Here is a 22,259-nt window from a genome sequence, read left to right as displayed (position 1 = left end):
AATATACAAATACATGCCCTACTTTTATGGTTTTGTATGAGCTTTTACACAAAACAAAAGAGGCACGTCCTCACATATGGAAGGTTAAACTCATATGGATATATACACATATATTAATCAAAGTAGATGAAACATACAACTGGCTTAAAGCTTTATCCTTTTCTACTCCATTTTCTTACATGCAACTTTGAAAATATGGGCCTTCTTTCTAAGAGACTTAAAAATTGTTAAGCTATCCCTCCTTACAGCTTGGAAGATCTCTTGCATTGTCGCTTTGTTTTCCTTCCTTATCACCACTCTATTTCTGTTGTTCCAAATAGGCTTAGCCACGAACTCCCTCAATATGTTCCATAGCTTGAGGGTTTCTTCATCTAATCTTGCTTGGTTCCCAAAAAGGGATGTTTTTGCCTTTATCTCCTCACTTAGTCCAGCTTTCCTGAGCCAATCTTTCAATTTCTTCCAAATTAGCATGGTATCTCTGCACATCTAGAATAGGTGCTTCACTGTTTCTCTTTTGATGCACACAGGGCACAATTCGTATCGACTCTCAATATTATCCCCGTCTAGCTTTCGTGAGCCAATCTTTCAATTTCTTCCAAATTAGCATGGTATCTTTGCACACCTAGAATAGGTGCTTCATTATTTCTCTCTTGATGCACACAGGGCACTATTCGCATCAACTCTCAATATTTTCCCCACCTAGTCCTTTGTAGGGAGCTTTAGGGCTATTATCTCCACAACATCATGTTCAGTTGGTGACTTGGTGTAGCTTTCCAAGTCTTGCTCAATCTCCTCTCCCATACTCCCTTTGAGGTGTGGGGAAAGGCACTTCTCCACTTTGCGTGCGTCTTCTCTGAGGCCTCCCTTCTCCTCCCCTGAAAGTCTCTCTTGTATTACATTTTGCATGCTGGTTTCCCCTTATGATTGCAAAGTGATCTCATTACCTTGTTGGGCCAATTTTCATCAAGGGTTTCCCCTTATGATTGCAAAGTGATCACATCACCTTTGTGGGGCCAATTTTCATCGAGGGTGGCCACGAGCATGCCTTTCTTTGCATTACTTCTTGTAGTCATACGACCTCTCCATTCTCCAAATTGAACTTGGCTCTAATAGTGTCCATGTTCAACAACTCTGCCTTAGTCTCATCCCACATATCAATCCATCTTATAATTACTTTGTTTACTAGCTTGATTGCCAACTTGACATCTCAATTGATTGGTGGCTTATTGTCCTTGTATGCTTGTGGGAAGGTCCACACATAGTACAATAGTGTACAGTCCCCTAATCTTGGGTTTCCTTCTCCCCAATTTAATCTTCTAATGACTTTCTTCCATGCCTATTCTAGACATTTGATCGTTTTGTATCCTTTTAGGCTTAGTTGGGATTTTGTGGCCAAAAGTTTATCCTCCCATGTTAGACATTCCCATTTTTCCTCCTCCCACTTTGGCTACACTCATCACTACCCTAGTGATTATAGCCATGGGTCTTCTTTCTATACTCTAAGTAATGTTTTGAAAGCTAGTCATTTGCCCCTCTCCATGACCTTCTCCAACCCTCCTCCATGTGTCTAGGATTCTATTACTATGCCCCAGTCTATTGAGTGCCATCTCTCATGCTCCCCACATGTCCAAGAAAGGGGTAATAGCTGAGACAAACATGGTTGCCAACATTGATATCTTATCCTTTGCTATGAGCCTCCCTGCCATAGTGAGTAGAGTGTTGGTGTACTTCTTGACCTTTTGCTCCATCTTGGTAAGCAACCAATCCATCTTCCTCTTCCCCAAAACTTCTAGACCTATTGGCACCCCAAGGTACCTTAGGAGCCGCCCCCCCCCTCCCCCCCCTCCCCCCCCCCCCCCACCTTGACCAATTTACACCCTAGCTTTTGCAACCAAATTGGCTAATTTTACAGTCCCAAAAATAAGTTGTTTGTCTTGGGTTTGGTTATATGACTACTCTTGAAACTTGGGAGTATTGATAATAGGCCACATACCTTCTTTTGCTTGCATGATGGTTGAGTTATTGTCTGCACATAGTTGTGCACACATTTGCTTACCATTCGGCAATGGGAAACCTATGGTATTTCCTCTTTCCACCTTGTACCACAATGCTTTTAGCAAGGGTCCGCGATGAGTCCGTGGCTATGGCAAATAGTAGTGGCACTAGTGGCACACCCTATCTCACTATTCTTGTTGATGCATTGACAAAAAGAGTCTATCATTTTGCAAAGGCCATCTCCTAGCTTGCCCATTACTTCTAATAGGAAGCCCCACCTTAGTGTATCATAAGCTTTATCTAGGTCTATATTTATTAGAACAAAGTTTTCTCCTTTCTCCACTGCATGTTCTATTGCCACAAGTATGTTCAAGATGGCATCCTAGATCTTCCGCCTATAGACAAACCCATATTGTGCTTTGTGGAGGATCTCTCCCAATAGATACTTCAACCGCATAGCTATGACCTTAGAGGTTATCTTATATGTTATATTCAATATTGATAGTGGCCTCCATTATGATGGTGTATTTTTGATTATTCCTTTTTGAAGGAGTTTAACTCTCCCTTGATTTACCTCCTATGGTATAGTTCCCCTTCTCATGCATGCATTGGAAAATTCTATTTTGTCTTTCCCACATGTTGTCCAAATCTCTTGGAAGACTTCGACTAGGACTCCATTCAGGCGTGGGGACTTTTCCCTTTTCATCCTTCTCACCACATGCAATAGTTCCTTAGTTGAGAAAGCCATGGTGGCTAGTAGTGTTGGTGTCTCCTTTATGACCATTGTCCCCATCGGCCTTAGGAATTGATGGATTTTGTCTGCACAATCTGCTTCTTGTGTTGGCTCATCTCCTAGTATGCTTGCCATATGCTTCATAAATACCTTGTCTATTGAGACATTATTTGTGTGTGCTCTTCCCTCCTCATCTTCAATCATTGCAATATGTTCTCTTTTCTATTTTTGTTGTAAGGACTTGTAGAACATTGATGTTGGGGCATCTCTTTCAATAAATCTTGCTCCCTTTAGTTGAATCTATAAATCTGCAACTTGCCTCCCTTCTTCCATCTTAAGGTAATCTTAAAATGTTTGAAGGAGCCTCACAATGTGTTGATCATTAAGATCAATACCGAGAGAAGCTAGCAAGCTCTAACTCTACGTTGGATAGCTGCATATGCATTCCTTCTCTAGTTGTATACCAAGAGCAATATGAGCCATTGTGAAACTCATGAAAGGGTATGGCTGTGCCCCTACCAAATTGGTAGGAACGTAACTAATGAAAGCATGGGCCTTTATATTTTCTTAAACCAAATTTTCACAATGAGTTATACAAAATAAAAGTGGAGCCTTTGCTCTAGAGGGAATTGAACATGTGGCTAAAAGGATGAAGAGAGGAAAACTGTGGAGTCCCAATGACTTGCATGTGGAGTTCTATGAGACCTTTTTAGAGACATATGGTACTACCTTACGTAACTTGCTTAACTTTTTCTAGTAAGAAGATTCACATACTACCTCTATGGACTATGGATTAATCGTCCATGATGGGAGGGCATTCAAGACGCCATCCTAAAACCCTGCCTAAGATTGGTTTTACTTAATGAAAGGAAATAGGTATATCGTAACCAATATGGACTTTGATAAGGTAGATGAGAGAGTAGTTATGAACTCGATCCTAAAACTTTGGAGTTTGTTGTGCTTGCTCAAATTTTTGATAAGTCTAAAGGTTTCCTTTTAAGGAGATTAGAAAGCCAAGGATGTCCTATTGCACCTCTTCTCTTTGCGATTTTGACTAAACCTCTGTTGTGAGCTATTGATAAGAAGGTTGCTTCTAGTGTGATCTAAGCTTTGCCTTCACTAGGCATGGAATCGAAGCCACCCAAAAGTTTACTCATGATAACACTAACCCAATGTAGGCACATTAACAATTCATTGTAAGAGTTTTCAATAGACCTACAATACTTGTTTCCTAAGGTCTCTAGATCTAGGGTTAACTTAAAGAAGACATAGGAATGTAAGCAAGTTAACCTTATATATTTACTTTACTTACTTGTAGATTTCAAAAGCATGGATTAAGTAGTATAAAGATGGTTGGTTTTTTGGGTATATTCTGAAATTTTGAAATGTACTTTTTTAATAAGGTACTATCAATTGTTGTTACACTTCCATAATGGGGTATCAAAGGTGAATTATTAATGAGGGCATGATGTCACACAAAGTGGGGTTTAGACTTCATCATCGACAACTTAGGTAACAGTGAGTCCCAACTACAATGACTCCTCCACTAGTATTCGAACATGGGACTGAAGCTTATGGGTGGCACCATTCCAGAGAGAAAACATGTTTCTAATATAGCATGGCAAGCCAAAGGCAATGAGCAGGAAATATTTGCATGGTCTATATTTGCAGAGGACAATAACAATGACATCAAGAAAGGTGTCTATTTTCAATGGCTACCTCATGAAGTGGAAGGTTAATAATGGAATTCTGGAGGGAGGCATGAAAGATAAAGGCATACATGAGCATAATGTGGCCACCCTTATTCATGAGAACCTTTGACTAGCAATATCATAATGGAGTTAGCACATGTGGACCATGTGCAAATCAAGTCGAGATAGCAAAAATCAAACTATTGATAGATGATGCTAACAAGAAACTATAGGTGGCAAATCAAACTTTGAAAGGCTATCAATAGAAACTGGAAAATGCAAAAGTGGCGACCATAAAAAATTTAGTGCAACCATAGATCTAATGAAGACTTAGATGGAGGATACTAAAGCTCAATTGGAGTCGCTACAATTTGAGGGTTCCATGATGTGAGACATGTTGAGAGAGCAAATAGCTTCAAAATAGTCAATATTGGCTGTGCTAAGAGCAAGATCTATAGATGGAGGTATAGATCCTTACTTAATTGAGGTGAGTTATCGTGATTTCTTTTTACTTCATGTATTGTTTTATGTACATGCAATCTAATTGAATGATTACCTTTGCTTTTTATATATGATAGATTGATATTGATTACAAAAGAATGCGCTTCAGGAGTTACAACTGATGAGCACAATCACTCTCAAATAAGGAGGATTTTCTAAATTCTTTCCCATGTAACCTTCAAAAAGAAGGTGGAAATAACCTAGCATACCTTAAGTCACGTCTCTTTCGAATCTAAGGAATCAACCTAGTCTGCTTTTGGTCACGTCTCCTTCTAATCCATGCAATCAAGAACTTTTTGATTAAAAATGAGCTAACAAATAACTCTTCAAGATGAGCACTCCACTTTAAAATTAAAATGGAATATTTTTTCTACTATATAAAATAGTTCTACAGTCTGCAAAAGCATTCTTTTGGTCTATCCATCACCCTAAGGTCCAAACTAAGGTCTCCAAATCTTGTGGTACCTTGTATATGACTTGTAGAGACTTAATATGACTTGCAATACCCTATATAGGTCGTGAAATTTTTTTGAATTACTTTGCAACACGTGTAACCAAAAGTAAATGATCACAAAATGGATCCCCAATTCATTGTTTGACTAAAATACTTGTAATCAGCTTGGAATATCCTACAACACCTGCAAATGACTAAATATTAGTTCCAATTACTACCCAAGTGCCTTGTTTCTCCTTTATAAACCTATACCTTGTTAATGAGGGATAAATTGATTGAAATATCCTATAATCCACTTGCATTAGACCTGTATAATCCCTATAACTAATCAATGAGGCCCTGATCAATGCTTCTTAGTTGAAATCTTTGAGTCTTCAATGTCTCCACTTGTGGTACCTATGGTGAGGGACACAACGGCATGACAAGATCCCTACATGAGCTTTGAATCATTGAGAGGTGGGCAGAGTTTCCCATGGGTCAATTGGTTACACCCCTTCAGGAACTTCAATTAATGGGGGAGGATCACCTTTGTATTGTCCCACTATCTCTCCCAGCATCCATCTTTTTCATCGGTGGAAATATCAATATGGCAAGAGCATTCTATTTAAGCAAACAAGGATGATATGCATAACTTGTTAGATATGCTCAATGCCCTATCCTCGTAAGGTTCCGCCCTTGATCCATGGTGCTCAATGCTGTAAGGCCCCTTGATCCTGACTTGTATATTAGATGAGGTTTGTGTGACCGGATGGCCAAAAGGTGACCATTGTGGATCTAGCCTTTGGGTTAGACAAAGTAATTAAAGTAGGTAGCAACTCAAGACATATTGCATTGAGTTGCGGGGTAAGGAAGTTATAAAGGACCTCTATTTTGGGTCCAAGGGCTGCAAAAGTAGCCCTTTACTAGGGGTAGGGAATATTACTTAGAATATTTTTTGGCCAACTAATGGAGATGCACATGGAAGGTTAACAGACACATGTGCACATGGAAGGTCAACAAACATATGTACATATGGAAGTTCCACGAACATATGTGCACATGGAAGGTCAACAGACACTGGTGTATATGAAAGGTCATCCATCATGACCCTCTTCACAAGCTATAAAAGGTAGACCCCTTCAAAGCTTTCATGATCTATCCTTTCATCCAATGAGAGTTATTTCAGCTAGCCCTAAGCTCTTCACCTATCTTCTGTCTAGATTGCCATCTAACCTTCACATTAGAAGTGCATGAGTGGACATAGCCATCTTTATATTAGCTCTTGTTTAGAGTTATAGAAAGTCTTTATTCACCTCTTATCTAATGTATACTCTCTTTCTCTATCTCTTTCTCAAATTCTATTCATTGCACCATGTAATTTTTATATGGTATCAGAGCCTAGGGTGCTCTAGGGATTGAAGAGTATGCGAGAGGCAAAGGCTTCAATAGCAAGGAGGAGCAATATTGACCTTCACAAGCAGTTTGGCACATCAAGAAGTAGTTTTGGAGACGATGTTGTTGTATTGGCTATTCAAACATTGAGGATTCATCCACCAACCTTCAGCAAATGCAAGTTAGATGGTATAAAATATACTTTATAGAAGTTTAAAATCACTACAATCCTTAATTCTTATGAGTTCCTAGAGACGGTACTTGGGACTAACCCAGAATCAGAAACCGACTCCCGACCCGTCAAATTTGAGTGTGATGATTCTTCCAAATGCAGATCTTCAATGAGCTTTAAAACAAAGGAACGTAGATGCAATGTGTGCCTTAGTTACAAGTTGTTTTGATAGTGTTTTGACTTTGATTCAGCATACAACCAAGGTATCAAAAGCATGGATTGTACTGAGAAGTCATTATGAAACACGAAATCAAACAAGGATTCAAAACCTCGAGAATCAACTAGCAGTAGAGAAGTTTTCTAAAGGAGAGACGACTAAAGCATTCATCACTCGGATTAAGAATTTATGGGACCAATTGGTTGGCACTGGGATACAAAAGACTAGCGAAGAGCTAGCTCGGAGGTGTCAAGTTTGAATAGGATTGGTAACTGCCCTTACTATTCAAGTGAGACCTCAAGCTTTAATTTTTGAGGAGTTTTGTGCATTATTAATGGAGGATGAGTTGAGGTTGAAAGCCCGAGAAGGAAGCAATAGTGGAGATGCTGCATTCTCCACCAATGCAAAAGGCAAAGGCAAAGGTGGCTCCTCCATCAAAAATGACAGTCACAAAAAGAAAAAGGGTGATAAGAAGAAATTTCAAGGAGAGTGTTTCTACTACAAGAAGAAAGGATATGCAATTGCAAATTGTCATGACAAGAAGGTAGATGAAAAGAATGGTACCCTTTAAAGTAAGGGAAAGGAGACATCCAATACGACTGAAATAGAGCTAGAATTATTCATGGCAACCATTGAGAAAATATGTTTCTTGGAAGCACAAGAAGAATCTACCACTTATTCATGGGTGTTGGATAGTGGTGCATCCCACCACATGACCAACAAGAAAGGTTTATATAGTTTTATCTAGCCTCTATAAGAATCCATCACTGTGACGGTTGGAAACAACACAAAATGCCCTACTACGAGCATAGGTACTATTTCCTTTGTTGTTGCAAATGGAAGTCAAAAAGCTTTCAAATGTGCTATATATTCTAGAAATTAGGAGAAATATATTACTGTCATAATTGATCTTGGTCATGAAGTTGAGATTCAACAAGACAAGTGTAGAAATTCTTGACAGTGCTAGCAAAGTTGTTGGCAAAGGAGAAAGACACTCCATTATGGAGATGGCAAGGTGCATGCTAAAAGGAAAGGGATTACCAAATCATTTTTGGATTGAAGTTGTAAATACTATAGTCTACATTCTCAATTGAAGGCTCTCAAGGAAAAAACACATCATGAGGCTTACACTAGTAAGAAAGCATCCGTCTTACATTTCAAAACTTTTGGATGTGAATGCTATGCACATGTTTCCGATGAGAAAAAAATAAGTTAAAATCAAAAAGTGAAAAATATATCTTCTTGGATTATAGTGATGAGCAAAAGACTTACAAATTGTATGATCAAGAAGCAAAGAAGATCATAATGAGCTGTGATGTAGTGTTTAAGGAACAGCTACATACAATGGAGGAGGAGAAGGCAAGTTCTTCGACTTTATCATCAAGCAAAGAAGTAGTCCATTATAAACCTATCCTAAGAGCTACCCCTATCCTTAAGAAGGAGGAAGAATCATCTTCAGATGATGAAGAGAAAGCTTACTAATCTGACATCACACCAATTGAAAATCCATTTCCATGATGGGTAAAGTGGCTCTATGACCAAAATAATCCTATCCCCACATCTGTTGAGGAAGAAGTAGATGGATGAAGGATGTCTCAAAGAATAGCGGAGCAAAGAAGGACTTTTGCTCACATAGTTAATATGGCCTTGATGGCTAAGATTATGAGAGAAGTAAAGGAGCTAGCTAACTTGGAAGAAGCACTTGTAGATCCACCATGGAAGGCAGTATGCAAGCCGAGTATGATACCAAAATGAAGAATGACACTTGGGAGTTGGTGGATCAGCCACCAAAGAGAAAGATTATTGGCACTAAGTGGGTTTGAAAAGTCAAGTACAAGGCTGATGGAACCTTAGAAAAGTACAAAGCCATACTGGTTGCATAGGGATTTTCACATGTTGAAGGGTTTGATTTTCAAGTTTCATTTTCTCCAACTATCAAAATGACTACTATTAGTACTTGCAATGGCCATCCATAATACATGACTAGTTTACCAAATGGATGTTAAATCAGCATTATTAAATGGTGACAGCAAAAGGAGGAGGTGTACATGGTTTAGCCATAGGGTTTGAGGCCCCCCATTCTGAGAACAAAGTGTGTAAGCTGAAGAAGGCATTGTATGGGCTGAAACAAGCCCCTAGAGCATGGCACTAACAACAGATAAATAAGTTCTTTTTAAGCTTAAACTTCAAAAAATATACCTCAAAGGTTAACTTAGATGTTTATAAGGATGGTGAAAAGTCTATAGTTATTATTCTATATGTGGACGACCTTCTTATTATAGGTGACTATAAAGATATGATCAAGCAAACTTGAAAGTCATTGAGCTCCAAGTTTGAAATGACAAACTTGGGCTTATTACACTATTGTTTGGGGATTGAAGTCTGGCAAGAGCCAGGAAACATCTTCATCTCTCAGAAGAAGTATACATGGGAGATCTTGAAATCATTTGGTATGATTGAGTGCAAGGAGATAGCTACACATATGGAGGCCAATGCAAAGTTATGTGTTGAGGATACATCGGCACTGGCAAACATTGAGAGGCATAGGAGGTTGTTGATCTACTTGTGCAACACTAGGCTAGATATTAGTTTTGTTATTGGAATTTTGAGCACATTCTCAAACAAACCCCATGAGAATCACTGGAAGATTGGGATGTGAGTGCTCAGATACTTGAATGGAATGGTATCATATATAGTTTCAGTACTTGTCTTGTGGGTACTATGACTCAGATTGGGCACAAGATAGTGATTCCATAAATTCAACTTCCGGTTATTGTTTTTCTTTGGGTTAAGGAATTTTCTCTTGGATCATTAGTAAGAAGCAACCAACAATGGCATTGTCTTCTACTGGCAAAGTACAAGGCAACTTGTTTTGCTACATGTGAAATAGTACGGTTAAAGAGGATCTTATGGCATATGGGAGTGTAGGATGAAGATCCAATTGTGCTAAGGTGTGACAATCACAATTGCATCGCCATTGCCAAGAATCCAATGTTTCATGCACACACAAAACATATAGAGATCTAATATCGCTATGTGCATGATTTAATCGAGGATGGAATAATGGAGCTAGTTTGCTATCCAATAGAGGAGAATAGAGCAGATGTCTTCACTAAAGCACTCTCAAAGGATTTGCTTCAAGCTCATCTTCAAAGACTCAACATTGGGCCAAGGAGTTAGTTCACTTGCTATAGGTGGATATTGAAAGGGGGGGTGTTAGATATACTCAATGCCTACCCTCGTAAGGTGCCACCAATGATCCATGATGATCAAATTTGTAAGGGCCCCATTATGAGGAGGAGCCATGTGTGAGCATGGACATTGGTGACTTGTATGTCAGATGAGGTCTATGTGATCGGATGGCCAAAAGGTGACTATTGTGGGTCTACCTTTGAGTTAGGCACAGTCGTTAAAGCTGGTACCAACTCAAGGCATACCGCATCAAGTTGCGGGGTAAGGAAGTTATCAAGGACCCCTATTTTGGATCCAAGGGCCACAGAGGTAGTACTTGATTAGGGGTAGAGAATATTCATTGGCCAACTATTCCCTAGCCAACTAGTGGAGGTGCACATGGAAGGTCAACATATACATGCATTTGAAAGCTCCATACACACATGTGCACATGAAAGGTCAACAGACACAGGTGCATATGGAATGTCATCCATCATGACCCCCTTCACAAGCTATAAAAGGTAGACCGCTTCATAGCTTTCATGATCTATCCTTTCACCTAATCAGGGTTATTTGAGCTAGCCTTAAGCTCTTCACCTATCTTTTATCTAGATCACCATCTAAGCTTCACATTGGAAGCACACGGGTAGACAAAGTCATCCTCGTATCTGCTTGTTTGGAGTTAAATAAATTTTTTGTTCTCCTCTTATTTGATGCGTGTACTCTCTTTATCTCTTACTCCAATTCTATTTGTTGCGTCATGTAATTTTTACATAACTAAAAAATTCTCTCGGCCTTCAATGATATACAAAGATTTTATAGATGAAAATAGAATTAAGAAATGAAGGTTGGTTGAGGTCTTATCACTACAAATTAATGACTCACTGATTGCAAGCACTTACTCTTTATAATATTTCTTTCTTGGGTACAAGAGAATCACAAAATCAAATCAAGATTAAGCATTAAGATATTGTAAATGGTAATCATGATGATGGGATAATACTAAAATAAATGGTGAAATTCAATGATAGGCTCTAATAAATGAAAAGGAGTATTAATCTATGATCTATTGATTAATTTAGAGACTTATTTGACCCAGAATCTCCCATCAACAAGTAAAAAAGCTTGAAAAAGAATATATAGAGATATTTTTAGAGATTAAGCAAGTAAAATATATCTATTTAGCTTGAAGAAGATGATTCATTCACTTAGAATCAAACCTCGGTCCTTTAATTCAAGAGACTGGCCCAAATCAATCCAAGAGCTTCATGCTTAAATCCATTCAATTCAGCCCATACATGCTTGAAGAACATTAAATCCTTGAAGAATCAATGCCTTGAGTCCTCCTGAACACTTGAATACCAAATACTTAATCTCCCTTACCAAAAGCCTTAAAATGTAGCTCCATTATGCACTCCAAGAAGCTTAATATGATGAAATCCTCCCATGTCTGCCTTGCTTGATAATAGTAATGGAGAAGCTTTAGAATTAAAAAAGAGCCAAATATTGAAGAAATTAAAGCTTCAAATCTATGGATATGGCTACCCTACTGGTTTTTTAGGGTTTCAAAAATCTCTAATCAAAGGAATGAAGGAGGAGGTTAAATATCACTTGGAGAAAAAGGTTATTTGCTTGCTTAAAGCCTAAAGAGGTTGGAAAAAAATGGGCAATAGCTAATGACTGTTATGGAGCTTAGTGTAGGCAACACATTTTACGCCAAAAATCATCAGCCTACTCTTGGAGTCTTTCACCTAATCAATACCTTCAAACTGGTACTCTACTTATTGCTCAGGAAGTTTGGAGTCTTTAATCCATGGTTAGAGAAGAAGATAGAGTGATTACTAATTCTTACTATCCACCATGAAAGCTTCAACCAAAAGCTTGAAGGAAATAGGAGAGAGAGAGAGCTTGTCCTAAAAAGTAATTGAACTATTAACCTAGATTAACTCTATTTTTCCCTTCTTTTACCATTTTATCTCCAAAATGGCATGTTTCTTATCCACGACCTACCATTTTGTCCATGATACCTCTAACTTTGTCTTCATGTATTCCATTTAGATCTCACTAGGATTTCCTTGGTTTCCTTGGTCTCCTTGGTCTCTACAGGTCTACTTCCAAGTTGACAACCTATCCTTGAGTAACCAAAATGTAAGTAGTCTAAGAAGGAAATCTAGAGAAAGATTGAACCAAATGGATCAAAGACCAATGCTCTAATACAACTTGTCAAGAAAAGGATTGAGAGGTGAGAGAAAGGAGAGAAAAATAGAGAAAATAGGAGAGAGAAATATTAAAAAGATAGGAAAGAAGAAAAAGAGAAGCCATAAAAACTGTGAACAAGAAGGTGAGATGAGAGACAATATTTGTATTATCGCAAAAGTGTCAAAACTTACGTCTCACACCTTTTATACCTATGTTAGTGTGACAATGTATTATCAATAATCTCTCACTAAAATATATGTTTTCCTAGCTTTTTTCATATTACCATTATCATTGCCAAATATATTAATATCCTCAATCTTTACTTGATTTTCTCTTTGCCATCATTCTCATTTGCCTTTTTGCTTGTTCTTTCACTTGTAGCAATCCTTTTTTTATGTATCGCTGCTTTTTACCAAAGTAGCATTCTACATCCTTTTTACTTTATGCGACTTTCTTCTTAATTTACCTCTCTCATAAGAGTTACCCTTGGTATTTGAACATTCTCTTACCATAAGTGCAATGGAGCTCTTTTACCCTACATTATTCTTTATATTCACCTGAGCAAGATACTCTTAATATCAGCACTCATAGGACCACTTGTAAGTGTGGGTTTATTAGCTTAAAAAAGTCATTGATCTCTGCAATGGAGGAGGAAGCTTCAATGTCTAATCATCTCGATGAGTTCAACACTATTTTCAACCAACTAATATCTCAAAACATTGTCTTTCATGACTCAATGAAGGCCATGTTCTAGTTAGTCACCTTGCCTAAAAGTATCTGTAAGTATCCCAACTCTCAAGTAAGGTGACTAACAAGAATATGTCCTTCACTAAATTATGATGATGCTCAGGCCCTTAAACCATGAGCCATTTATACAGTCTGATTGGGAATTAGGATAAATAGTATTTTAGCTATAGTCATTTAGGGACGGTCACATAAATTCATTTGCAAAAAAATCTATATTGCACATGGGAGTGAACCCTATAGCTCCTCTCAAAGAGGGATTTGTTCCCTCCAAATTGAATAAAAAATCACCCCAATCAAAGCTATGATCTAAAAGTTATGGCCATTTTTATGCATTGAGGTCACTATGGATAGGGTGCAGACCACTCCTGGACAATCATAGAAATCCAATTGCAGAATTCTATGATCATTTTCTGTCATAAAGCTTAATAGATCATCTCAAAGAGGGATTCCTACCATTTAATTTCAATAAAAAATATTACCAATTGGAGTTTCCTGCTAGAAGTTATGCCCCATTTACTAATAGTGGGTCATGTGGATTGCATCTAAATGGCTAATCAAAAAAGCAAAAGCACGGCCCATGAGGAGATCTAGAGGGAGATTAGGGACTCCAAGACCTCAATGAATGATTAACCTAGCTTAGCACAAGATTATCATTGTGATATGCATGAGGAAGTACCCAATATGGATCCCTACAAGTTACTCAATCACACTATATGTTGGCATGAGCTTCGTCATATGGAGAGGCCTAATGACATGGTTGCCAACCATCACCAAATGCTATCTAAAATTGATATAGCAATTGAGAAAATGGCTCTCTCAAACTCTTGGACTCAACAAATCCTAGAGCAGCTCACTACTCTTGTAGCCCAATAAGCTACCACTCCAGCCCAAAATGAGTCCAAGCACAAGTCTCGAGACGACCTCCACCACTAGAGCCACTAGATGGTCCACGTGGAATTCTTGGATCCAAGGGTATTCCCCCTTCTACCTATGAAGTTAGTGAACCCTCTCATGCTAATGACAAGCCTCTTTTGAGTTCCCCCATCATCCATGTAGCCAACCCTCCAATGAGACCCTCATCCACCATTGGTCAAAGCTCCCCCACTCTTCATAGGAGCCCCAATGGAACTTATATGGCTCAGCCCCATCGTGGACAATATGGTAGTAATGGCCAACATGGTAATAATGGACAACATAGCAATAATGGGTAGCATGGGATAATTGCACAACATGGTATGTATAGACAGCATGATATGTACCATCATGATATGTATAGGCATCAAGGCTTCCATAGGCAGTAAGGCCCCAATGATCTCCATGACAAAATCCTTTTCACTAAGTACAATGGGCAGTCTCCATCACCATTAGATTTGGAATAAGAGTCCTATTTCTACCCTCATATGGATGATAAAAATTTTATGTTTGCTTCTTTCCACTTGGAAGGGTTTGCCCACACATGGTGGCACTATATCAATCAAGAGAATCATCAATTTATCGATTGGGAAGGCTTTAAAATGCATATGGTTTAAGCATTTGTATCCCTTGTGAAAAAAGAGCAGTTGGCAAGACGATGATACACTCTTGACCAATGCAATATCACTGTACAAGAGTATACAAATTAATTAATGAACTTGACCATGTATGTGGAGAGCATTAGTGATGATGCTAAATTGCACAAGTATATCTATGGGTTAAACCAAGCCTATCGGTGGATGTCATAGCTCAAAAGCGTACTACCCTATTTAATGTAATTGAATTGGTTGAAAGATATACAAGAAAATACTGTAAAAGTAAGAGTTTTTAGCAAAGTTATAGATAGCTCCATAGCCCATTGAGGTTAGTCCCATATAGGGGTGTTTTTAGAGGCAATTCCATACCTAATAACAACTCAAAAATATCCACTTATTCCCCCTTCCATGGTGAAAAAAAACAAGGCACTTTTGGGACACCACATTGCATCACCTTCAAATGGTTCAAGTGATCAAAGGTTCATTCTCCCAGATGTTGTGAAGGAACGTAAAGAAAAAGGCCTATGTTTTAAATGTGGAGATATAAGTACATAGTCAACCGTGCCTCAAAATGCCCCTATAAGACAACCAAGATCAAAGTTCATAGTAGGCACATAATGGAAGATTAGAACAACGATGAGGAAGAATTACCTCTATGAACATGAAAAATATACTGAGAATGTGGACCAAGAGCAGTTCTATGATCTGGAGGGTGGGTTCCCCTTTGACCCAAGCAATTGCCCCTCCTATGCTTTTGATATGATACTCCACCTGACTACCACCTCCCTTTGCTCCATCTCCTTGGATGCTTAAACTAGTTCTATGAATCCTAGCAGCCTATGTATTCAAGGCAATATTAATGGGAAGCATGTGATTATTTTTATGGATAGTGGTAGTACACACAATTTTTTCAATGAATCAACCATTGATCGATTGAAATGCACCCCTATGGAATTACAACATCCCCTAAAAGTTCAAGTAGCACATGGCGATGAAGAAAGCAGCACACATGTATGTTCCAAACATCCCCTATGCTTGGTTGAGAATTATGTGGCATTGGTTGACCTAATCACATTAGACATGGGCCCCATTGATGGTCTTGGTTGTGACTGGCTGAAACAATTGAAAAAAATTGCTATGGACTTCTCTCAGCTATCTTGATGACAAGGAGATGCAAATGAATATTTATGACCAAAATATGTTGGCCATTCTCCACGTTATTAAGAAATGGCACCACTACCTATATGACAACTGTTTTAGAGTGAAGAGTGACCATAGAGTCCTCCAGTATTTTGTGACTCAGTCTACTTTGAATCCTAAGCAAAGGTGATGGGTGGAAACCTTACAAAATTATGATTTTGACATCTCTCACACTTGGAGCAAAGATAACATCGTGGATGATTCACTCTCATGGAAGTGGGCATGCAGAGTATCCTCCATTTCAGAGTTACATAGTGATTGGATCGAGGAACTTCAAGAAGTTTATTTGTTGGATGCCACAAATTTCAAAAATTACAGCATGGGGTAACGGCTGAAAACTACCAATATAAGCTCAAACATGGCCTTATTTGGTTCCATGGCAAGATTGTCATCCCCCACACTTCTCCCTTCACACAGAAGATTATGGAAGAGATGCATTCTTACCCCACTACTACTGATCACTTGGGTGTTTTCAAAACATATGATAGAATTGCCAAGAGCTTTCATTGGAAAGGCTTATGGAGGGATGTCAAGGATTTTATGATCAAATGTGTTCCATGCTAGAAAACCAAGGACAACATGCTTAAACACGCTAGCCTCTTGCATCCCCTTCCTATCCTTAAAGGGAAATGGACATATATCACTATGGACTTCATCACTAGCCTCTCTATTTTACCAATAATGGATTTAATAGTATATATGTGGTAGTTGATCGCCTTACCAAGGCTACCCGCTTTATCATCACCAAGATCCAATACATTACCTCTTAGGTGGTCACTGAGTTTATGGAGTATCTATTCAAGTTGTATGGATTACCGCAAGTCATAGTAGTATATGATCAAGATGCCAAGTTTATGAGTAACTTTTGGTAGGCGGTTTTCATGTCTATGGACATTGAGATTACTCCATCCATTGCATACCATCCACAGATAGATGGCTAGATAGAAAGGGTAAATAAATGGCTTGAGATGTACCTATGGCACTTCTACCATGATGTACAATACAATTGGAATATGTAGCTCCACTTGGCTGAATTTGAATATATCAATTCCACCTACTCTAGCATTGGGGTTTTCCCTTTTGAGGCATAATAAGTGTATAAGGTTCCCCTCCCTATAGTCTTATTCAATGATAAGATCAACCCTTAGAGTAAAGCCGACTTGGATCACATGCAAGCCCTACTTCAATTATACAAAGTGAATCTTCAAAAGGCATAAACCCACATAAAGCTTTATGGTGATGAGAAAAGAAGGCATTTGGAATTTCAAGAGAGAGACCTAGTCCTCTTGAAAGTGCCTAAGTCCTGTTACTCAACTCTTAAAGAAGGTAGCAGTAATAAGCTAGCCTACCATTTCTATGGCCCCTACCAAATCCTCAAGAGAGTTGGTAACTTGACTTAATGATTAGAGCTTTCCCCTACCATCAAGATTCACAATGTGTTTCATGTCAGCCATCTAAAGCCCTTCATTGGCACCTTAGTGAACTATCTGGAAGAGTTTCCCCCCATAGATGAAGAAGGTATCATTAAATACATCCTTGTCAAGGCAATCATTGAGTAATGAGATAAACACTAAGATCTAAATCCATCAAGAAATACCACATCAAATGGCAAGGCCTATCCTTGATGCCCAACGGGCTGAAGACTAGCAACTTATGTCCCCTTTTGACCACACCCTGCTTGCAGATTACACATTGTTTTAGAATAGTTTTGTACCTACCTAAATTATAGCCATGTGCTTCCTACATGGGCTAAAAGTACAAGTCATAATCCATTTGGACATGTGGTGGCACACCCCATTTGGAGCAGCCTATCAAAAGTTATGGCAGATTTACCCCAGTAGACATGTAGTGGACAACATAATGTCCATAGTCTTCATCCATCCATTTTCATTGTAATGTGGATCAAAGTAGTCCCTCCTGTTGTCTTTTGTTTTTAAGGGCAAAAACTTTTAGGGTAGGGATGCAATGTAATGAGTGAGATACATGAGAACTAGGGGTTAGACACCCAATCACACTAATTGGGATATATAACGTGTAAAAGACCCAATTTAGGGGCATCCAGATATTATCAAGAACTGACTCTTCACCTCATCTCTAGCTTACATGACTTCCTCATTCTTTCTACCCTCTTTTCTATCTTTCTCTCTCCTCTTCTAGTCTTTCTTCTTCTTCTTCTTTTTCTTTCTCTCTTTCTCTCTCTTCAGCTCATTCTCCTCTCTCCTCTCAGCTTCATTCATTATAAAAAGATAATCTTTTGAGATGTCAATTGGTTGAAACTAGTATTGAATTTATTGAGAATTAGACATTAAAGCCTCCTTCTCCATGTGGAGATCAATGAGTTTTTTCAGCCAATAAACCTAAGAAGTTGCACTTTCTTCTTAATACATGTTAGCAAGCTTCTTTCATACGCTGTATGCACTTGCCATGTCTTTTACATTCAAATACATGGATTTTGAGAGTACTTAGAATATTGGCTTCTTCTTAATAAACCTAAGAAGAAAGTGTTATTTATTAAATGTCTTTTACATTCTAAATACATGGATTTTGAGAGTGTGAACATAATAGTAGAGCATGTCAGTTTATCCAATTCCTCCCATACATCTATATTTGTTCTTTCTAATATGAAAAGTCCATACCACCAAGCTTTTCAATATTGAATAACGCATTCTCTAAATTCAATGAAGAAGTGATAATGAAAGAAGTATGTCTACACACCAAAAATAGCAAGGAATACCCAATTAAACAAATAATATATACTAGAGAATCAAATGAATCACTTAGAGTCAATCACAATGCTTTTTAAAACTATAATCTTATGAAAATTATCTTTGTGCTTTTATGTTGAGATATATATTTTAATCATAATAATCTCCCTTTTAAAATTGGGCCGATATGTTTGAATTAATTTCTCATAAAGCATAATATTAGACCAAATTAAGATCAATGTGCTAGATAGTTAAGAGCTTTAAATAAACATAGTTTTTTAAATTTAAAATTATATGCTAGTAATAAATAACAAAATTCCTCAAAAGAGTACTTAGAATATTCTTTAACTTGAAGAAGAAATTTTAATTTAAATTATACATTGAACATCAAACATGGAATTCCTCTTGCATTCCTTAGGGGTGGCTCGAGTAACTTTCTTTATCATAGATGTGTATCTAAAAATATTGTTACATCTCCATAGAGTCATGGAATTTGGTTGAAAGTCTATTGAAGTATCTATGGATGTTGAGGGAAATCACCTGTATCTATCTAGCAAATTATCAATGCTTGCTTGGAAGTTATTGTAAGTTAATACAAACAAAATATTAGTCCTTATCTAGAAAAAAAAATAGTAGGATGCATAGATGTACTCCTTTTGATAGGTCTCAACATCTTGGTATGTTGTCCATGTGTGTAGAACTAAATGGCCTACATTTACTTTGAAATAAAGTAGGCATGTAATGTGAACCCAAAGCAAATTGGAAGATATGTTGAAGCCTTTTATGTGAGTCTTAGTAAGGTTGAATGTGAGGCCTAAAGAAGGAGAAATATGTGTAAGGGGCTTTTACGATCTTCACAAGCTTGAAATAAGAATTCCAGCAGTCCCATAGAAAAAAATTATTTGCACGTAAATAGGGTCCCGAGTTTCGAATAGGAGCTATAAGTTCTCTACGTGGAAACACATGTTGAGAAAAATCCTCTCAATCTTGGAAAATTAACTCTAAGACATATCCACACACGAATTGGGCTATATTTAATGATGATGGAAAATCAATCGTGTGAATATAGGAAAAAAGAGAATAATGCATGAGGCTTTGTGGAAAAAGGGGGGAGGGGCCTCCTTCAAAACAATTGGGTGCTGGAAAAGACAAATAATAAACTTACTAGTGTTCCGCGCATGCTTCACACGCATGAAGTGCCAAGCGACGAGCGAAGCTTTCTCTCTCCTCTTTTTCCTCTCAGTTTCTACTTTTTTAATTTACTCTCTCTCTTTTTCTCTGCCTTCTATTTTAGTTTATTTTTTCTCCTCTCCTAGTTCTCTCTCTCTCTCTCTCTCTCCCCCCCCCTTTTTTTCTCTCCCTACTTTTCTCCTCTCTCTCTCTCTCCATTCTCTTTTTAAATTTGTTATTTTCTCTCTCTCCCCTTTTCTTCTCTCTCTCTCTCTCTCTCTCTCTCTCTCTCTCTCCCCCCCCCTTCTTCTTCTTCTTCTTCTTTCACTTTCTCCCCCCATAGTCTCTCTTAAAGTAGGTAAATTTTATATTTTTCATGTATATAATTCTCTTTATGTTTATATTGTCTCTCTTCTTCTCCTCTCTCTCTCTCTCTCTCTCATTTTATTCTCTCTCTCTCTCTCCCCCCTCTTTCTTTCTCTCTCTCAAACAATATTTAAACTTAAAAAAAGACTTTTCTCTTTTCTCTTTTTCCCCAACTCTCTTCCTCTTTTTCTCTTTCTTCTTATTTTTCTTCTCTCTCTCTCTCTCCCCCCTCTCCTCGCTTTTCCTTCTCTCTCCTCTTTTTTTCTTCTTCTCTCTTTAATTTTTTTTTCTCTTTCTTTTAAATTTTATCTTTCCTCTCTCGATGTTTCACTCCTAGACAACTTGCGGGTCAGGTGGAGCTTTGGACACCCCTTGCTAGGTCTAGAATGGAGTTGAATACCTCCGTGGCCCCCAACATCTGGGCATGTTGGGAGATCCTATTCTAGATAAGTTTTTGGTGCCATGTGATTTGGACTAGTTACTTCTGCAAGGCAAAAATGAATACTTCTGTTGGACAGAAGGGATACAAAATTTCCCCTATATGGACGGAAGACAAAGATTAACTTGGAAATAAGTTAAGGAACTTGTTTGAACTTGTGTGTCAGTAGATTGCTTGCTCTATTTTCGTGTCTATGCTATAAGTTATGCGAATGAACCATGTTTCCTAAAAGGCTTAATTAATGAAGCTGACTTTAAGTGTCACACATAAATGTGGTAGGACCTAATTAGAAAACTAAAGCTATTAAGGGAAGCGGGTGGGCGGAACCCCTGACGGGTCCGTCCTATGGCAGGGTGGTCCCAGAGAATTGGGAGGCTTCTCGCAAGATTTTATCGTCATTCAACCTTTAGGTATTGTCAGGTTAGAACCTGATTCATGCCATTTTAGGGGACTGGAATGGGATATGCCCTACGGGCAAAGAGGTTGAGCAGTGCATCCCTCTTGTTTCCCATTCTCTTTGAACCAAGTGTGGCATGGGTCTGCTTCGGCTTAGGTATCTCTGCATAAAGTAGGATGTCCAAGATCTAATGCTAGAATGTTGTTAAGAGACCTTGGCCACTAGGAGCCCAAGTTTCAGGTCGATCCTAATGGGTTCAACTGTGAACATTTCGTTACGAGGCAGATTTGGAAAACCCTAGGCGACAAAACTCGAAACATTCCATGGGAGTGCTGGGCAGCGATGCTTAGATTCGTTTCTCGATAGACAACTAAAATCATGCCTGGACACCCGATGGGCGGGCACCTTACAAACAAAATTTGTGAGCATATACCAATCCACCTTTGGAATGAAATCCAAGCTTCTAGACCAAGTTCTACATTTTTTGCCTATGGAAAGACCAAAATCCTAACCCTATTTATAATCAAATATAGAGCCACTAGTGTTACATACTTTCTTAAATTGTTTAATGAGGCCTTAATGATCATTTTCTAATCTATACTTGTCTACTCACTTAGCAACTACAAGGATTTAGGCATGGTCCAAATCTAGCAATATGTATGAAAAAATTATTGTTTAAACCTTTCTTTGTACAAGATCCGAGGTAATGTCTATTGAAGTGCTAGCTACACCAAGATGAGAAAGATAGTAGTCTATAGATTCTAATTTATCATCTCACTTCTTTGTCTCTTCCAATTGTATCTAGTTTATCGCTTGTTCTTCACTTAGTACTATAGCTATAGTATGTGAAACGTACCCAACCCTAATTCCCTTAGGGAGAATCGTTCCATAGTTGTCTAGGGACCAATCCTAGTAACCACCATTCAGGCTAACTTTGGGTGAGCGGATTTAGGTGACCAAGTGTTCCCTAGGTTTATCTTGTGTGAAAAGCATCTAGCCTCATCCCATGAGGACTGACCTATAATTTCCTAAAGACACAACTATAGTCTCTAGCAACAATCTAACATCGAGCTCAAAATAAATGCATTTCATGAGTTGTCCAAGATTGAGGTAGGCGCCATACTTGGTTCAATGAGAGTGAGAAATGAGGGGAAGCTAAGTGTCAGCCCCTTTGCCCATAAGGCATAGTCTCACATTGGCCCCTTACAACGATGCTTAATCGA

Source organism: Lygodium microphyllum, chromosome 22 (genome assembly GCF_053477565.2).
Source record: "Lygodium microphyllum isolate KBCC chromosome 22, Lygodium_microphyllum_v1.1.10, whole genome shotgun sequence".
Lineage (NCBI taxonomy): Eukaryota > Viridiplantae > Streptophyta > Polypodiopsida > Schizaeales > Lygodiaceae > Lygodium > Lygodium microphyllum.
This window is presented reverse-complemented; position numbering follows the sequence as displayed.